The 18,153-nt window shown below is 34.5% G+C and overlaps 1 protein-coding gene and 1 non-coding gene across 12 annotated transcripts in view; one reads left to right on the top strand and one right to left on the bottom strand.

The window, feature by feature from the left end:
• DLG1 (discs large MAGUK scaffold protein 1) overlaps positions 1-18,153 on the top strand; it is a 261,150-nt gene that overhangs the window by 39,134 nt on the left and 203,863 nt on the right. The window lies entirely within an intron of this gene.
• On the bottom strand, positions 2,770-2,873 carry LOC122445635. The gene has a single exon (XR_006270601.1). It is a non-coding gene; the product is annotated as a U6 spliceosomal RNA (small nuclear RNA).

Genomic DNA, 18,153 nt, shown 5'->3' with positions numbered 1-18,153 from the left:
CTGTCCATGTGAGATCTTTACTCATCTTTTCTCTGAGACAAATCCCTTCTGAATGCCGGTAGCACTTTGTAGTTTTCTTACAGGACTTATATTTTACTGTTATTTTGGACTCTTTTCCAATTTCTCTTTTAAAAATTTTTATTCTTTTGAAAAAGTGTACATCTACAGGAAAATTACAAGAATAGTGAAGTTGTCATTTTGTCACATTTGCTTGTTTCCTGTACCTATGTACACACACTTTTAAAATTTATTCTTGCTCACCCATTTGAGAGCAAATTGCAGGCATGATCTTTAGCCTTAAATACTTGAGCACAGTTCTCCAGTGAAAAAGGAATTTATTTTATATGACTTTCCCTATAAACATCTAGTATACAATTAGCAGACTGAAAAAATTTAAGTTGATACAATGGTAGTATGTCCAATAGTGCTATTGTCAGTCCATATTCAAATTCAGTACGTATCTTTGGTACCATCTATCCTGTAACTCTCAATCCCTAACGCAGACCTTCATTTCAGTTCTTACTTTGGTAAGTTCTTACTTTGTTGAGAACTTTGGTAAGAACAACTTTGGAAGACAGCTGACCAAACTTTATAGCACAGCTTCATAATTTTTTCACATTTTTTAATTCCTGCCTTCAGAGTAATTGATAATCGTTTGTATTGGTGCTCAGCTTGTCTTCCTCTGTCTTTCATCAGTGTCCTCAAGGTTTTTATCCTTCTTCCTAATATTCTATTTTTCTAGCACAATGTCTCTCTCTCTCTCAGTACATCCCAGAGACCCTAGTTTGAACTCCCTCTCTCTGCCACCAGATTTACAGTGCTGTCTCATTTAATTCCAGTTTTTAAGTGGTGTGAGTGTATAAAACTTGAAATAATGCACAATCATTAGAGACCCTGTAGTTTAAAAGTTTCATCAGGACCAAAGCTGACAGGTGTGTGTACTCAGTGACTTGTGCATTATATGTTTCTGCAAGTGATTTTGATGACCACTATGCTGTTATTTTATATTCACTGTTACGTAATTTTTATATTTTTATGTTTATATCTATGACAATCTTATTTCAGTGTTTAAGTGGTAGATGCTAGTTCTAGAACTGAAGGATATACCACTAAAATAATAACTTTGAAATGGAAGTGAAATATAATGAAATGCTATGAGAGAAGTGGAACAACTGCCATATTATGCCAAGCTGTTAATCTAGGAGAAAACTTGGCAAAATATTATAGTTACTAAGAAAATAAAAATCTGTTAAAGCTTAAGTGTACCACAATAGTTACAGATTCATGCTCTGCAAGAAGGCATCCCCAGTTAGTTTTAAATTATGAGTTTTGATTATGAGACATTTTCAGTAACTCATTTAAATAATTTTATTTGTTATCCATATCTGCATCTGTTACCATCTTCAGTATTAGAGCATTACTATCACCTCATATACTCTTAAACAAGCTCCCCCTTGTGTTTCTCCAAATGTGAAAAATGGGGGGATTTTGAGTTGGAATAAAATGCATATATAATTTTTCCCAGTAAAGTGTATGGATATTTAAAATAACCCTCCCCATTTGTTTGGATTACCAAAGTAATGCATGCTCACTGCAGAAATTTCCAACTTTATAGAAATATGTTTTCAGTTATGTGAAAGTCATTGTCTCTGATAAATATTGAAAGCGCCTGTTGTACTCTTGATACTTTTATCTTTTGGAATCTCATTCTCCTCATGTAATATCTATAACCTTTTCCTCTCTTGGACCTTTGTTTCATTCTTCCCTTTACCCTATAAATACGTTCAAAGATTCCGTTAAAAGAAAACAGATAAATAGGAAAAGTTCTTCTCAGTAGGACCCTATAGTATTCCTTCTCTTCCTAGTTAAGTTTCTTGAAAAAAAGTAGTTTATATTTTTCCTTTCTTTCCTTCTCATTCCCAATATTCTGTACTGTGGCTTCTTTTTAAAAAAAAAATTATTATTTTTTTTTTAATTTTTATTTTTTTTTTCCAGTGGGTTTTGTCATACATTGATATGAATCAGCCATGGATTTACATGTATTCCCAATCCCGATCCCCCCTCCCACCTCCCTCTCCACCCGATTCCTCTGGGTCTTCCCAGTGCACCAGGCCCGAGCACTTGTCTCATGCATCCCACCTGGGCTGGTGATCTGTTTCACCATAGAGAGTATACATGCTGTTCTTTTGAAATATCCCACCCTCACATTCTCCCACAAAGTTCAAAAGTCTGTTCTGTATTTCTGTGTCTCTTTTTCTGTTTTGCATATAGGGTTATCGTTATCACCTTTCTAAATTCCATATATATGTGTTAGTATGCTGTAATGTTCTTTATCTTTCTGGCTTACTTCACTCTGTATAATGGGCTCCAGCTTCATCCATCTCATTAGGACTGGTTCAAATGAATTCTTTTTAATGGCTGAGTAATATTCCATGGTGTATATGTACCACAGCTTCCTTATCCATTTCATCTGCTGATGGGCATCTAGGTTGCTTCCATGTCCTGGCTATTATAAACAGTGCTGCGATGAACATTGGGGTGCACGTGTCTCTTTCAGATCTGGTTTCCTCAGTGTGTATGCCCAGAAGTGGGATTGCTGGGTCATATGGCAGTTCTATTTCCAGTTTTTTAAGAAATCTCCACACTGTTTTCCATAGTGGCTGTACTAGTTTGCATTCCCATAAAAAAAAATTATTTTTAATTGAAGGATAATTGCTTTACAATATTGTGTTGACTTCTGCCATACATCAACGAATCACCCATAGGTATAAAAATATGGACGGCTTCACGAAGCATGTCATACTTGTTCAGGGACCATACTAATCTTCTGTGTATGGTTCCAATTTTAGTATATGTGCTGCTGAAGCCAGCACTGTAACCTGGCTTGTGATTCCTCTCTTCCACAGGAATTGCTATCTCTTTTTCAGTTATTAACTAAAAAAAAAACAAAACTCTGATTACAAAGATAATTCAGGTATATCTTAAAACGTACATGTACATAGAGGTGTACATTGTTGAAAGTCAGTGCTTTTTAAAATATTCTTTTATTGAGACAACCACTTTTAACCATTTGATATATATTTATTCAACTAATTCTGTATGTTAATGAGTATATTTAGCTCTTATATATATTTAAAATGAGAACTGTATATCATTCTGTAAAAATTTTCTTCTATGTCTGTGTTTAGATCTGTTGCATTACATTATAAATATAGGGCAGATTGCTTAACTGTTTTTAGTTTCATCATCTATAAAGTGGAGATGAAAACAGAACTCCCTTCCTGTGATGCTTTTATGTATAAGGTGGGATGGTGGTGGTGCAGGCAAGCTCAGTCATGTCTGACTCTTTGCGACCCTGTGTACTATAGCCCGCCAGGCTCCTCTGTCCACGGAATTTTCCAGGCAAGGACACTGGAGTGGGTTGCCATTTCCTACTACAGGGGATCTCGATCCACGGGTCTAACCCACCGCTCTGTCATTTCCTGCATTGGAAGGTGGATTCTTTACCATTACCACCATCTGTAAGAGAGTGTGTGAGGTGGAGTAATTTATGTAAAACTTAAATCAGAGTCTGACATAAAATGAAGTGCTCAGTAAATGGTAGATTTATAAAATAATCTTACTGTTTTTATTAAAATGTTGCATACTCAGTACTTTATCAGTGTAGCAAAGGACAAAGAACAAAACCCCTCTTCAGTGTCACCAGCCCTTTGCTCATGCTCAGTCACTGAGTTGTGTCTAACTCTCTGTGATCCCATGGACTGTAACCTGCCAGTCTCCTCTGTCTATGAGATTTTCCCAGTAAGAATTGGAGTGGTTGCCATTTCCTTCTGCCGGGGATCTTCCTGATCCTGAAATTGAAACCACGTCTCCTGCATTGGCAGGTGGATTTTTTACCTTCCCTGATTTCTTTTGGTGGTGTTTGCTACAATCTGTTTTTGATAATTTTTTGTCTTCTTGGCAACTGTCTTGTTGATTATCTTCTTTTTGTGTGTTACTAGAAAAAAAGGATTATAGTTACACAGAAATCTGAAGAGACTATTTTGAATCTCCATGTACCTGTTATCTAGGGATTTCCATGATGGCTCAGCAGGTAAAGAATCCGCCTGCAATGCAGGAGACACAGGTTCAATCCTTAGTTTGGAAAGATCCCCTGGTGGAGGAAAATGGCAACCCACTCCAGTGTTCTTGCCTGAAAATTCCCATGGACAGAGGAACCTGGCAGGCTACAGTCAGTGGGGTCCCAAAGAGTAGCACACGACTGGGCAGCTGACACATGCATGCATGGACCTGTTACCTGGCTTAAGAAAAGGAAGTGTTATATAGTTGACGAGCTTCTATTTTCCATCCTGATTACCTTCTCTGCCTCATCCTCCGGAATGAATCACTGTCCTGAGTTTGGTGCTTGTCATTCCTTTACACTTTCTGTTGTACAGTTTTCTTCACGTCTTTGGGATTTGTGGAGTTTCTTGGATCTGTGTTTGTAGTTTTTGCCAAATATGGAAAGTTTTTATCCATTATTTCAATAATATTTTTTTCTGTTACCCTCTCTTTTTTTTTTAGGGACTGTATAAACAGATGTTTATTGGGTTGATTGAATTTGTCCCATAGCTCATTGATGTGATTAATTTTTTTTAGTCTTCTTTCCTCTGTGTGTTGTATTTTGGACAGTTTCTGGTACGTTTTCACTTCATTAATTTTCTGAAGTGTTAATCTCATTTAATCAATTTTTTTAAGGCATTTGAATTTTTATCTCTAGAAGTTTAATTTGGTTCCTTTTTTATTTTCCATGTCTCATTAAGATGTTCATGCATGTGCTTGCTTTGGCAGCACATATACTAAGATGTTCATGCTTTCCTCTGTATTCATGAATATATGGGATAGGTTTATAATAATTTTAAAATATCCTTGAGTGCTAATTCTGTCATTTGTCATTTTGGGTTTTTATTTGTTTTTATTGAAGTAGAGTTGATTTATGATATTGTGTTTCAGGTGTACAGCATAGTGATTCTTTTTTCCTTTTGCAGATTATACTTTATTATAGGTTATTATAAGATATTGGGTATGCTTTCCTGTGCTGTACAGATAAATCCTTGTTGCTTATCTGTTTTATGTTTAGTAGCTTGTATCTGTTAATCCCATATCCCTAATTTGTTTGTCCCTCTCCCCTTCCACACTCCCTTTTGGAAACCATAAATTTGTTTTCGGTGTCTGTTAGTCTTGTTTCTGCAGGTCTGGGTTCTTTTTGTTGATTGCCTCTTCTCCTCTCCGGGTTATATTTACCTCTTCTTTGTATACCTGAAAATTTTTTAAATTATATTTGGCAGATGTTATAAATTTTACCTTTTCAGGTCCTCAGTATTTTTGTGTTCCCTTAAATATTCTTGAGATTTGTTTTGGAGTACAGTTAAATTACTTGGAAAGAGTTTGCTCCTTTTGAAACTTGCTTTCAGTCTTTTTTTAGTGGGACCAAGCAGCCTTCAGTATAGGGTTAATTTTGTCCCAGTACTCTTCTGGGTACTCCACCCAGAGCCTGTATATTATGAGTTTTTCAATTCTTCTCAGCCCTGTATGAGTTCTGGGATTATTCCACCTAGGGTTCTTTCCTCAGCCTCAAGTTTCCTTATATATATGACTAATGGATGTAATAAAGACTCAAGAAGAACTCTGCAGATGTGTGGATCTCATGCTATGCACCTCTCCTCTCTGGTACTCTTATTTGTGAATTTTAGACACCTTGACCTTCCTTAATTCTCGCTCATCTAAGTGAGAATTCTCCTCATCTAAGATTGTGGGACTTTGTTTAGTTTTCTCATCCTTCTGCTGCAGTGTGAAAACTTTTTCCAGGCAGTTTCTAGGCATTTATGGGACTTTGTTCAGGATCTGAAAATCATTATTCCTTATTTGTCCTCTTTTTTAGTTGTTTGAAGGTAGGAGAGTTAAACTGTTCCCTATTATTCTATTATGGTTGGAAACAATTGCCTGTATAGACAGCCATTGATATTCTAAAATACTGTTAAATATCTTATGTGCCTGAATATTAGGTGAGGTGTTGCCATCCCAAAGGCTTGTATTTGAAACCTCTAAAGTTGCTCATATTACAAAGTAATTTATAAATTATCAATATTTTTCACAGCAAAATATTTAAATATGACTATTTAAGAAGAATATATTGACTTGAAATGTCCTTAATCAGTGTCAGTTTGGATGTTTATAAAAGATGCAGTGAGTGTAGAACTTAACACAGATTAAATAATCATTCCTGAGTATGACCTTAAAAACTGCGGGTATTGGATAGTATATGTAAGCTTTTTTTGAAAATTAAAAAGTATACTAAAGAGTAATATAGTAAGTGGTTATATTACAGAAGTTATAATATATACTGAGAAAACAAATAGGAAAAATTTGTTAGTATAATATATGCTGAGAAATAGGGAAAATCAGTTAGTACCTATGTGAATAGGTACTAACAGTGATTTGAGATATGTAAGGTGATATATTAATACATGGATTAAAAGTGCTGTATCTAAACAACTTAGATGGAAATGAAATTGAGCAAAATGAAGAATTAATTTAAAAAGTGGTTGTAGTTATAATCATGACCCTAACATTTAAGGTGAATGTGAAGTTTGCCCAAAATTGTTTTCTGAATGTGAGTAGAATAAAACAGTATTTTAGATATATTTTTAATAATATGTTGTTAAATATTTATATGTTAATTGAGTCAGTTTGAAATTTCATCTGTATTTGCCTAAGAATATGACTACTTAAAGTTACATAGTTTCAGTTCTGTTAACGGACTGAAGCACTTTTTCTGACTCTTGATACAGTGATTTTCAATCTCCACTGTTAGGAGGTCTGCCAAACTTAGGAATACCTTCTCTCTCTAGAGTATACTAATAGATAATAAGAATTACACAGAACACTAAGGGAGAAACTAGCTAAAGGATTTCACAAAGCTCTTTATTTTCCCTCACAGAAAGAAAGAAAGTTTAGTTGCTCACTCGTGTCTGACTCTTTGCGACCCCATGGACTGTAACCTACCAGGCTCCTCTGTCCATGGGATTTTCCAGGCAAGAGTACTGGAGTGGGTTGCCATTTTCTTCTCCAGGGGATCTTCCCGACCCAGGGATCGGACCCGGGTCTCCACATCGTAGGCAGCTGCTTTACCGTCTGTAGCGCTTAGTAGTTAGATATTACCTATGATGTTTTCAGTGTTCTTTCTAAGATGGTAAACTTCGTTTAAGGAATCATGACCCATGAGTGGGCTTTGCTTTTTTGTCTTGAGAGCAAACGATTGTTGGGGTGTGTGGGAAAAAGCGGGTACTCTCAGTCTCTAACTGAGCAGGTAATTCCCAAGATAGCTGTTCTACTGGAGGAAAGATGAAATTTACTTCTGCCTACCCTTCAAGCTTTATAGTTGCATGTGCATATATATAGATATATAGCTGTAACTGGCTTGTACTGAGCACTTACAAAGATTGGCATTATTTTAAGTGCTGTGTGTTAATCCTTAAAACAGTCCCATTAGACTGTGTTCAAGATAAAATCCCATTGGATCTGTCTTAGGTGTATTAGACTTGAAACAAAAGGCTGTCAACTAATAGCCAATCAATAATAGTAATAACAATAATGATGTGATAGGTACTAAGTGACATACATGTGTTAACTCTTTTGCATAATCCTTTATAATGAAACTTGGTTTAGTGTGAAAGTTGCTGATGCAGCCCATGACATAAAAAGCAAATGGAAACAGTTGACTTGTTTGAATTTGAGGCAATTTATAATATCTGTAGATGATGAGGAAACCTTGTGGACAGAAATTGCAGGTAATACTCTTCATTGTTACACATTTTGACAGGGGAGTGTGACTGCAAGCTTAGGAAACTCAAATCCAGTTGCAGCGCTATGCGGTGTTCCCTGTCAGCCTGTCTAGCTCTGTTTTCAATGAATTTGAGGACAGGACATGAATTCACAAAGTTAGGCTACTTCTGGGTTAAAAACGAAGTCTTCTTGAGGAGTTTGAAATGGTACTTAGTTACAATTATCTTTTTGTGGTGGTGGCTTTTTTTTTAAGGGATTAAGTGAAATAGATTTAGTGGGACACTAAAGTTAATATCTGACTACCTAGGTAAATGTTAGTATTACTATTTTTTCTTAAAGGGAAAAGAAGTAAGTTTTAGAGATAATATTTTAAATTATTGCATGTTGTTCTTCTTTCCCCCCTTCTCAAAAATACCACATGGAATATTCCATTCATTACTGCCTGAGAAAGTCATTACTTTGCAAGCTGCAGTTGCTGAAATGGTTTAGTGGAAGAAATGTTTGCTTACAATTTTTTTTTTTACTTTTTAGTGATTTTTTTTTTTTTTTTTCTTTTCGAATATCCAAACAGTAGCAAACAAGGAGAAGGAATTTTAAATTTATATCGGGGAAACCTCTTTGTGGAACATTTCATCAGATGACTCCCTGTCAACCTCATATCTTTAAAAGAGGGATTAATGAAATAGCATCTGAAGCAGCAGTGATCTCTTGTGGAATAAACCCTGACGACTTCCACAGTGTTTTGTGGGATAATTTCAAGTTCTTCAAATATAGATTACATAAAGAAGATTGTAGGGCACGTGACACATTCTGGTTTCCTGTATTTCAGGTAGTAGAAAAATTGCTACCTCTAAGAATGGATCCTGGAGAGATCTTGTCACAGTTATAACTTTTCATCAGTGGTTTTATTTCACAACTTTATTTTTATTTTTTATTCATATAGGCAACTTATAGCTTGCAATAAACTGCTTTATGTATTAAGTATTGTAATGGTAGAGTGATGGATTGCCTGTGCATTGTAACCACAAAGGTAAGATACAGTATGCTTTCTATGTTTGTTAGTGACAGACCGTGAGAGACTTTTTTGTTTATAATATATTTAAAAAATAAAGTATAGCCATTGTTATATATTTGAAATTTGAATCCATTTGATGCTTAGTTTATTTCCTTTAGGAAAGGTAATATTCTGAAGTGTGTTTCAGATAGCTAAAAGTAGTTTATTAAATGGATATTTTTTCCCTGTGGTTTATAGGAAGGCTTTCTCCCAACAGCAAAGGTTTATAGGGCCCTAATTATATCTTCTAAATATATTCTCAAAGTTTTCCCCTCTACTTTTTTTTCTGTCCCCATATGTCGTAGTGGTTGAAAATATAACTCATTTGAGAACATTTTCTGGACTCTCTCCTTTATTTATTGCAAATATAGTACATTTTTTTTAAAGGAGAATAGTAAAGTTCTGATTGTGTTGCCTTTGGAAAGATGTTGATTGGATTTAAAATGATTACACTTGTTCAAGAACTCCTTAAAGTTATTTGTTTCAAAGTCTGTTTTTCTCATTTATCCTCAAAGTGCAACATACTTCACTTAAGTTCTAAGTTTGGTTTCTTTTATTTCTGAGCACCAGTTTGTGGACATTGTGTGACTGTGTAAGATTCAAGATGCTTACATTTGAAATTTATACATTGGCTTTTAAAATATGGAATAATTTATTTTGGGGGGGTTTCTATAAACTTATGATGCCACAGTGACTGTTAGACAAAAATTGTTGAGATTTTTAAATTACATTCAATAATAAAAGAATCAGTAAATTTGTGAAATCTGCAAAGTCTGTTCTTATATAGTGAATTATTTTTTGCAACAAGAGGAAAAGCAAGAAAACTGATAGAGATTAGTTTTGTTTGCTTGTTCAAAGTTATAGTCAAACAATAAGAGTTTTGGTCAGATACTAACATGCCTATTGTCTGCTCCCATTCTGTTTATGTCTTCCATGTAAAACTGTCTTATCAAACTGTTCTTAAAGAATGTTTAAAGGGCAGTAAGCCTGGGACACAGGTTTAGTCTAGTTTTTTTTTTTAATATATAAGTTCTTTTCATGATGGTCTGTGGTTGATTCTCTCTGTGATTTACCTTTTATCATTTCATTCACTTTAGCTTTTATTTCTAATACTATAGAATATTTTTATTAATACAGAATAATATTATAGAATATCTAATATTTCTAATAGTTTATTTCTAATATTATAGGTTATTTAAAATGGTCTATCTTCTCCCTGCCCTATCTTTCTTGATAGAGTTTTAAAATTTATATTTGATCCTGTTTAAGCAAAAGAGAGCTACCATTTAAAAAAAATTGTATGGAATCAATACATAAAAGTTTTAATAAGTTTTTATTATGTAACTGTTAAAACAAAAATAGAAAAGATGTAGGATGGAAATTAGGAAGCCTAAAACATATTTGTAGTTACTTTTGAAAGAGCTAAATTAAAATGATTTCTTCTATTATTAGAAATAAAACTCTTTGAACGTATTTAACCAATAGCAGCAGCAGGAAGAGCAAAAATCTTGATTTTCTTTTCAGCCGAAGTGCTGCAGTGTTTCTTTCCCCCTTGAGTCTTTCCTTGCTTTTCTGATCTTTAAAGATCTTTATGTTTTTATATGTATTTTTAAGTCTATCAATATAGTTGATATAATTCTATCATGTTAATACTAAAACACCTTTTCAAGTGAATTTTTTTTCATCACCCGCCTCCCCTCTCTCCCACTTGTGTAGGCATGGTGAGCTAGGTAGGCATGTTGCATCACTGCTACCATGGATACCCTTAAGAACAGGCATGTGGGTTGAGCTAAAGCAATGGTGATTAGTTTTCTGGGCTTCCATCCTCCCCCTGGCCACCCCTCCCCCCCCCACAATAACTATATGTTCTTCACAGTGAAGACTCTTATTTTAAAACCTTTGCAAATAGCTAGGTTGTGAGCTGTGACGAGTAAATCATCACTGTTACTGAACAGCCAAATTTTGGCCTCTATTTACAGTAGTATTAATGCCATTTACTAATTTAAGATAATCATAAATAGATGTAGTTGTTTCTCTGTTTAATACATTTTAAACACAAATGTAATGTTTGTTTTACCTCTTAATGGGAAATGAAAATGTGTTTCCTCTTCAATTTACATTTTTTAAAATATTATTCTGCATTTACATTTTTTGCATGGGAAAAGATCCTAGTGAGCATTTCTCTTGTGGCAGTATTTCTTTATTGTTAGTATACATACATAGATCTTTATGTAATTTAATCAGTTTGGATGAAATATTTTATTTTGTGCTTTTCCACATAATGTGTAAGAGATTTTTGTGTTTGTAAATCCTTGTGTTCTTAATTAGCTCTTTTGTAAATATATGTCAGTTGATGGAGAGTTAATAACGTTAGAAGGCCAGGAAGAGATGTGTAGTTTTGTCAGGCTCATTATCACAATGAGAAGATTAACTCAAAGCATTCAAGATCCAACAATAGTGATTTGGGAGTATTGTATACGATATGTTTTCTTTTGTTAGTGATAAGCACTGTGTATAAATGCAGCTGCAGCTAAGGGCATTCTTATTCTTCAGTACAGAGTTTTCCCAGCTGTCGATTAACTTCTGAGAAAGAGAATTGCTTAACTTTAATAATTTCTTGCAGTAGAATCCTGTCTTTCTCCATCTTTTGTTATACCTGTTTGTTGATCAAGTAGAAGAGTCTAGTCATCATAGAGTCATTTAGTGGAAGTGTAGGTGGCAGGAGAAAGACCTGTAAAGAAAAAAATGTTTCTTGAGTTCTTGATTAAGCTTTTTAGGAGGAAAGGAGTGTTCCTATCTTATTCTCTTACTCAATACAAGCTGTTATTATTGTTACTATTCAACTTGTTTGCCAAAACTTGGAGTCCATATTAAATTCCGTTAGGGCAGTATTTGAGGTCTTTGTTGTCTTGGAGAGTCTCTTCCAATTAAGGGATTGCCAAGACATATGTTTTAGGATTTGTGAACCAAGTTTTCAATATTTCTATTTACAGGTCTTTTTTTCTTCCCCTCAACTCTTGTGAGGTGATTTTCTTCTTTGAAATCTTCATGCATAGTAATTTCCTGTTTGCAAGTCCTTGTTTCTAAATCTTACTGTTGGTAAAGAATTTGCCTGCAATGCAGGAGACCTGCGTTTGGTCCCTGGGTCAAGAAGATACCCTGGAGAGGGAAATGGCAACCCACTCCAGTATTATTGCCTGGAAAATGCCATGGACAGAGGAGCCTGGCAGGCTAAGTCCTTGGGGCCACAAGAGTCGGATGCAGCTTGGCGACTAAACCACCCAACCCTTCAGATTCCGTTTATAGATTATTTCTTGAGAGAAGCCTTCCTTGTGCCCACAATTAGTAAGTAAGGTTCTTTTACTTCTTTAAGTATTCTTTACTTTTCCTCTATACCATGCAGTATATCATGTATTTGTGTGATTCTTTATTAATGTGTGTTTTTTCACTGAACTATAAACTTTACAAAATAAGACTTTTATTCTTATGGTATTCCCGAGGCCTGACCAAGTGTCTGAGTATCTACATATAGTGGATACTCAGTAAATAACTGCTGAGTGAATGAGGCTTTGTCTTTGGTATTCCAAACTTGTGGATTAAAAAAAATAAGTGACTATTTTAGTTTGTAATAAGTCCTATTTTGAATATGGTTTTATGTTGATATCCTGGAAAATAGTCACTGAAATTTATTCATCTTTCTATATTATAAATTCCAAATGACCCAGACAAGGGCCTTGTCTTCCCAGTGTTTTCCACCTCTTTCTTAGTTTATGGTGGCAGTGGACTACATCATCTTGTCTTGATACTTGCCTACTAGTCACTTAAGTATTTGACTGATTTTTTTGAATGGTTGTGTGTATAATTATTTTTTTATTGTTTATACTTAGTCTGGGAGAATCGGATTCTTTTTCATTTTATAGGGCTTACTTCCATCTCTAGACTGCAAAATGTTGACTAACAAGTTAAGTACTGTCTAGTGGAACTTGATGCGGTGATGAGAATGTTGTGTATCTGTGCTGTCCTATTCCAGCTTGACAGAGGAACTCAATTTTAATTAGTAGACTTAGATTATTGATTGTAACAACCATTCCATACAACCGCCAACCCTTCACTTATTTACCCCTGAATTTTTTAAACATTTTTTTGAGTAGATAGTAAACTCATACATTACTCAAACTCAGGAGTCAAATATCATCAAAAAGAAAAAACGGTATAGCTGTCTCACTTCTGTCCCTTTCAGTTCTGATCCCCATAGGAAACTTTTTATTTGTATTTATTTCTTTCCATTGTTTGTGTGTATACAAAAATTAAGAATGTTTTATATCTCCCTTTCCCTATATGACAGTAGTTTGTTTTATATTTATATAATCTTTTGCCCCTTGCTGGTTTTACTTATAGTATCCTGAAAGGTTCTCCATTTTAGTACACATAATTTTTTTTCATTTGTTTTTATAGAAATATGTAGTTTAGTTGTTTTGATATATCATAGTTTCCTTAATCAAACTTGGGCTTTTAAATAAATAACCTGTAACAGCTGCTTCTCATTGGAGAAAGATGAAAGTTGGATACATAACAAGTATTGTATATCATGAAAAATGCCAAATTTTCACAAGCTGTAAATATGTTTTTACTAGGCGCTAAAGTTATTTCTAACCTTTTACTGTTAATAAACATTTTTTTCAGTGAAAAAAAACTTTGTGTATCATTTTATATTTGTGCATATGTATCTGTATCATATAGGATTGCTGGTTTAGGTAATTTAGGTAGCTATTGTCAGATTCTCTTCCATTTAAATTGTGTCATTTTCCATCCCACCAGCAATGTATGAGAGTGATTATTTCCCTGCAACTTTGTTGACAGAATGTATTTGCAAATTTTTGTATTTTTGCCAGCTTCTTGAGTGAGAAATTGTATATAAATGTAGTTTTAATTTGCATTTCTCATGTGTTTAAGCAAGGTTTATTAAATTTCATATTTTTTTTCTTTTGCGTTGTTGGTCTTTTTCTTCTCAGTTTCCAGGAGCTTTTTATATAACAGGGAGTTTAGCCTTTGTCCATGATATGAGCTGTGGATTTTTTCCCCATGCCTTGTTTGTTAGGCCTCCCCTCCTTTCCCCTTCTCTTTCTTCTGAATTTTGAGTCATAGTAAAACCTTCCATATTCATATTCCAGAGTTATAAATAATTCACCGGGGTGTCCTTCCAGTGTTTTATATAAGATTTCATTTTTAAGTCTTAGGGCCATTTGAAGATTGTCTTAATCTATAGTGTTAGTTGTAGAACCAGTGTAATATTTTCCGCCATGGCTACCCATTTGTTCCAGCTTCATTTATTAAAAAGTTTATATTTACCCCCACTGGATTGAAATGACACTTTTTGACAAATGAATTCCCATATATTTGGGTCTGTTCTGGATATTGAATTCTGTTTCATTGATTTGTCCATTTAAGAACCAACTTGATGGCTTTTATGAATACCTGCTGAAGTTTTTTAGTATACCCTAACATCAATGGCACCCCACTCCAGTACTCTTGCCTGGAAAATCCCATGGGTGGAGGAGCCTGGTAGGCTGTAGTCCATGGGGTCGCTAAGAGTCGGACACGACGGAGCAGCTTCACTTTCACTTTTCACTTTCGTGCATTGGAGAAGGAAATGGCAGCCCACTCCACTGTTCTTGCCTGGAGAATCCCAGGGACGGGGGAGCCTGGTGGGCTGCCGTCTATGGGGTCGCACAGAGTCAGTTGGACACGACTGAAGCGACTTAGCAGCAGCAGCAGCAGCAGCAACATCTAATATAGTTAGTCTCTGCTTTTCTGTTTTTGAGTTTTATTCTTTAAAAAAAAAAAAAAAAGCTGATTCTTGTTTGTCTACACACACAGACTTTAGAATCAGTTTAGAGTCTGAGAAAGTGTTTTGGTATTGGGAACAACCTCTAAATAAGTGCGGTTGGCTCGCCATAATCTCAGGTTCTGCATCTGTAGATCCAGAGGAATGACTATACTGTATCATTTTATATAAGGGACTTGAGCATCTGTGGATCTTGATATCTGGGGATCCTGGAGCCAGTCTGCCCTCTGATACTAAAGGATGACCAAGTACAACTTAAGGAAAGTTTTTTTTGTCCAGTAAGAGGAGGCAGGAGAACTTGGTAAATTTTTCTCTTATATACCTTCCCAACTAATAGTGTTACTGTCAACAAAGGGGTAGGTGGTAGTCTTTTTGATTCCCTAGCCTGGGAAACAGGATTTTAATCAACCTTACCAGTAGATTTTTGTTTAATCAAAGATACGTTTAACCTGTTCAGTAAGTTTTGCCAAAGTTTATCAGTTAACTAAAGTTGCCTTTTGACTGAGTGAAATGGGGTTATTTCTGGATTGTGTTGGGTGCCCAGAGGGCTGTGTTGAGTATTCTAACAGGTTGAAGGAAAGTGCTGTCTTCAGTTCATAGGCTTTGCCATAGCGGAGAGATTGGAGGAGGGTACGGGCCTTGGTGGAGTAATGGGATCTTTTGTATTTAATATGTCCTGAACAGCCTTACACATTATTATCTATAGTCATTTTAAATGACTCCATTGTTTGGATGTACTGATACTTAATCTCTGAGCATAACCATGATTCTTTCGGTGAGGAATTTCTAGTGTATAAGGTATGAACATTTTTAATGTTTTAATTAAATACTGCCACAATTTCTAAACTTCAGGCTATTTTCAGACTGTTTTCCCAGTTAAAATATACTGTTTTAGATTAACTATTTTCACTGAATTGGTTCTTCATCTGGAAAGGTTCATGATCTTTTGATCTTATCCATCCATAATGATTGAATTTCTTGACTGTTTCATCTTTTTATTAATTTTTAATATCCAGTCAGTGTTCACTGGGGGGTGTGCCTTATTTGGGACCAACTCCATTGGAATAATAGAGATTGCTTTCAAGTAGTACCTATTTCTGCTTATGATTTTACAATTGAACTTTAAAATGAATAACGAAAGCTTCTTATTTTATCACTCTCACTTTTCAATTCCTTTTGGTCTGCATTCTGCAGAAATCACTCAGCTGAAATTGTACAGCTTAGTCTGGACAGAGAATAAAGGACAATAGTTAAGAGCTTAAGCTCTGGAGACCTTTGAGGTTCTAGTCCCAACACTTGATTCCTGGACAAGTCATTTATTCCTTCTGTATTTCGTTTCCACTTCTCTAAAATAGGCATATAATGGCACCTACTTTATAGGGTTGTTAAAGATTAATTGAGTAATAATTATATACTGTCAAGTGTGTGAAATAATAAGACTTTTATAATGTTAGCAGATATTTTTAATAATTTTTATTAAATAGTAGGAAAATTTAGCCTTCTAGTTAGACACAATGGTCTTTTCTGAATCTTTCTCTTTGCCCTTACACTGTTGGTGTTCCCTCTTATAATTCTTGTTCCCTGCCTTTTATGACTAGTGTGTTGGCTCTCTTTCTTTGTTGAGGGTGGTTATGGTTCAGGTACAGTTCTATATGAAGGCAAGTTGGAATTAGGAATAAAGGAAAATGAAAAAGGGTGAGTTTTAAAGATACTTTTACACCTGTTTCTGCTTTATTTACCTCTTCTTATGCTGCTTTTACTTTGGATCTTAGAGTTATGATAATACCTGTCTTTGGAGACAGCTCCTTGAGTCTCTTGATTGCCAAAAGTTTTTTTTACTATATATCCTTTTGGTGATTAGTATGTAACCATCTTATATGAATAAAGAAAAAGGATTGTCCCTATGTGGGAAAAAATATTTGTGATTCCAGTGGATACTCAACAACTATTTAAGTGGGTAACTGATAATGGTAATTAATAAATCATCAGAGAAATGTTGAATTGTTTTGGCTTATCAGTTTGAGAATTATGAACAGAAATGTCTTTGATTTAAATGTTCATAATTATGTATCAGAGCACTTTTACTTGTGCTGGGTTGTATTAAAATTGTGTGTTAGCCAGCAGCTTTGAAAGGAGTGTGAGACCTTTTTAAAGAAAGTCTTAGTATAGACATTTTAAGTTTCTTAGATTTCAGAAAGTAGTATTTTAATAATGTATAGAAATGCTGCCCTCTACTGTTGCCTAATTGTTTTACTGTTGTGAAAAATGTTCAGTGACCTATACTAGGATCACGTTTTTAGAAGTATTAGATTGGAGTGTTCTATTAGTTTGGAGTATAACTATATAAAATACTATTCTGATAACTTAATTGTTAAATTATATTTATTACCTAATGTTAACTCCCATTAAGTAGGTTCATTGTCATGATTTTTGGCTTTTAGAAAAACATGGATCTTGGAACAAAAATTTTAGCTTCTTATTTTGGATTTAAGTAGTCACTTGATTGATTCTGTATGGTGGTATGATTCAGAGCTTGTATATATACGTTGGCTTATAAACAAACTAAAAAGTTCTACCAGTAAAGATATTTTTCTAAAGTAAAAATTGTTTTGATATTTATTTAATTTGATATGTTATTTGGTTTGATATGTTACTTAATTGATTTGAAATTCAAATCAGTATTAAATAGGGATGTGAGTCTTCATGTGTTTACCAAAAGGAAGCACTGCCCAAACAGTGATGATAGGAAAATTTTAATCTCTAGACTACAGGTTTTTCACTATAAAATGAAGGGATTAGAAGAGATCATTTTTAAGATTACCTTCAGCTTTGGTTTGCTGAGTACCCTATTGTATATGAAGTAATCAGTATATAAGATAGAAACGGAAAAACAAAGATGGTTAGTATAGTTCTTGCTTTAAATCGAGACAGCCAGTGGGCCAAATCAGACCACATTCAGTTACTTATTGTCAAGGCTCCTTTCATGCTACAGTGTTAGAATTTGAGTAGCTGGCAGCAGAGACCATCTGACCTGCAAAGCTGAAAATATTTATTATCTGGCCGTTTATAGAGAATGTTTTGTGACCCTTGCCCCAGATGAACTTTTGATCTAGTGTTGAAGATAAATATCTAAAAAGATAATTCAGAATGGTTGTTTGCAAAGGGTATATAAACAAAATGCTGGGAGTTATTTAAATAAAGTTAACATGCAGTAAAAAAAAAAATATGCTTTCATCATCACAGTTCTTCTCAGTTTAGTAGTATGCAGACATCTTCCAGTAATTCCTAGAGATTCCTGTTTATCAGACATTAGCATGTATCTGGCTTCACAGCCTTATTATCATCATTGTTATGATTTTCTTTTTGTAAAACTCACAAATCTATGTAGGCTTTTTGGTGTTTTTTTAATAACCACAACCACTACCTATAT

Source organism: Cervus canadensis, chromosome 7 (genome assembly GCF_019320065.1).
Source record: "Cervus canadensis isolate Bull #8, Minnesota chromosome 7, ASM1932006v1, whole genome shotgun sequence".
NCBI classification, from domain to species: Eukaryota; Metazoa; Chordata; class Mammalia; order Artiodactyla; family Cervidae; genus Cervus; species Cervus canadensis.
This window is presented reverse-complemented; position numbering and strand designations above follow the sequence as displayed.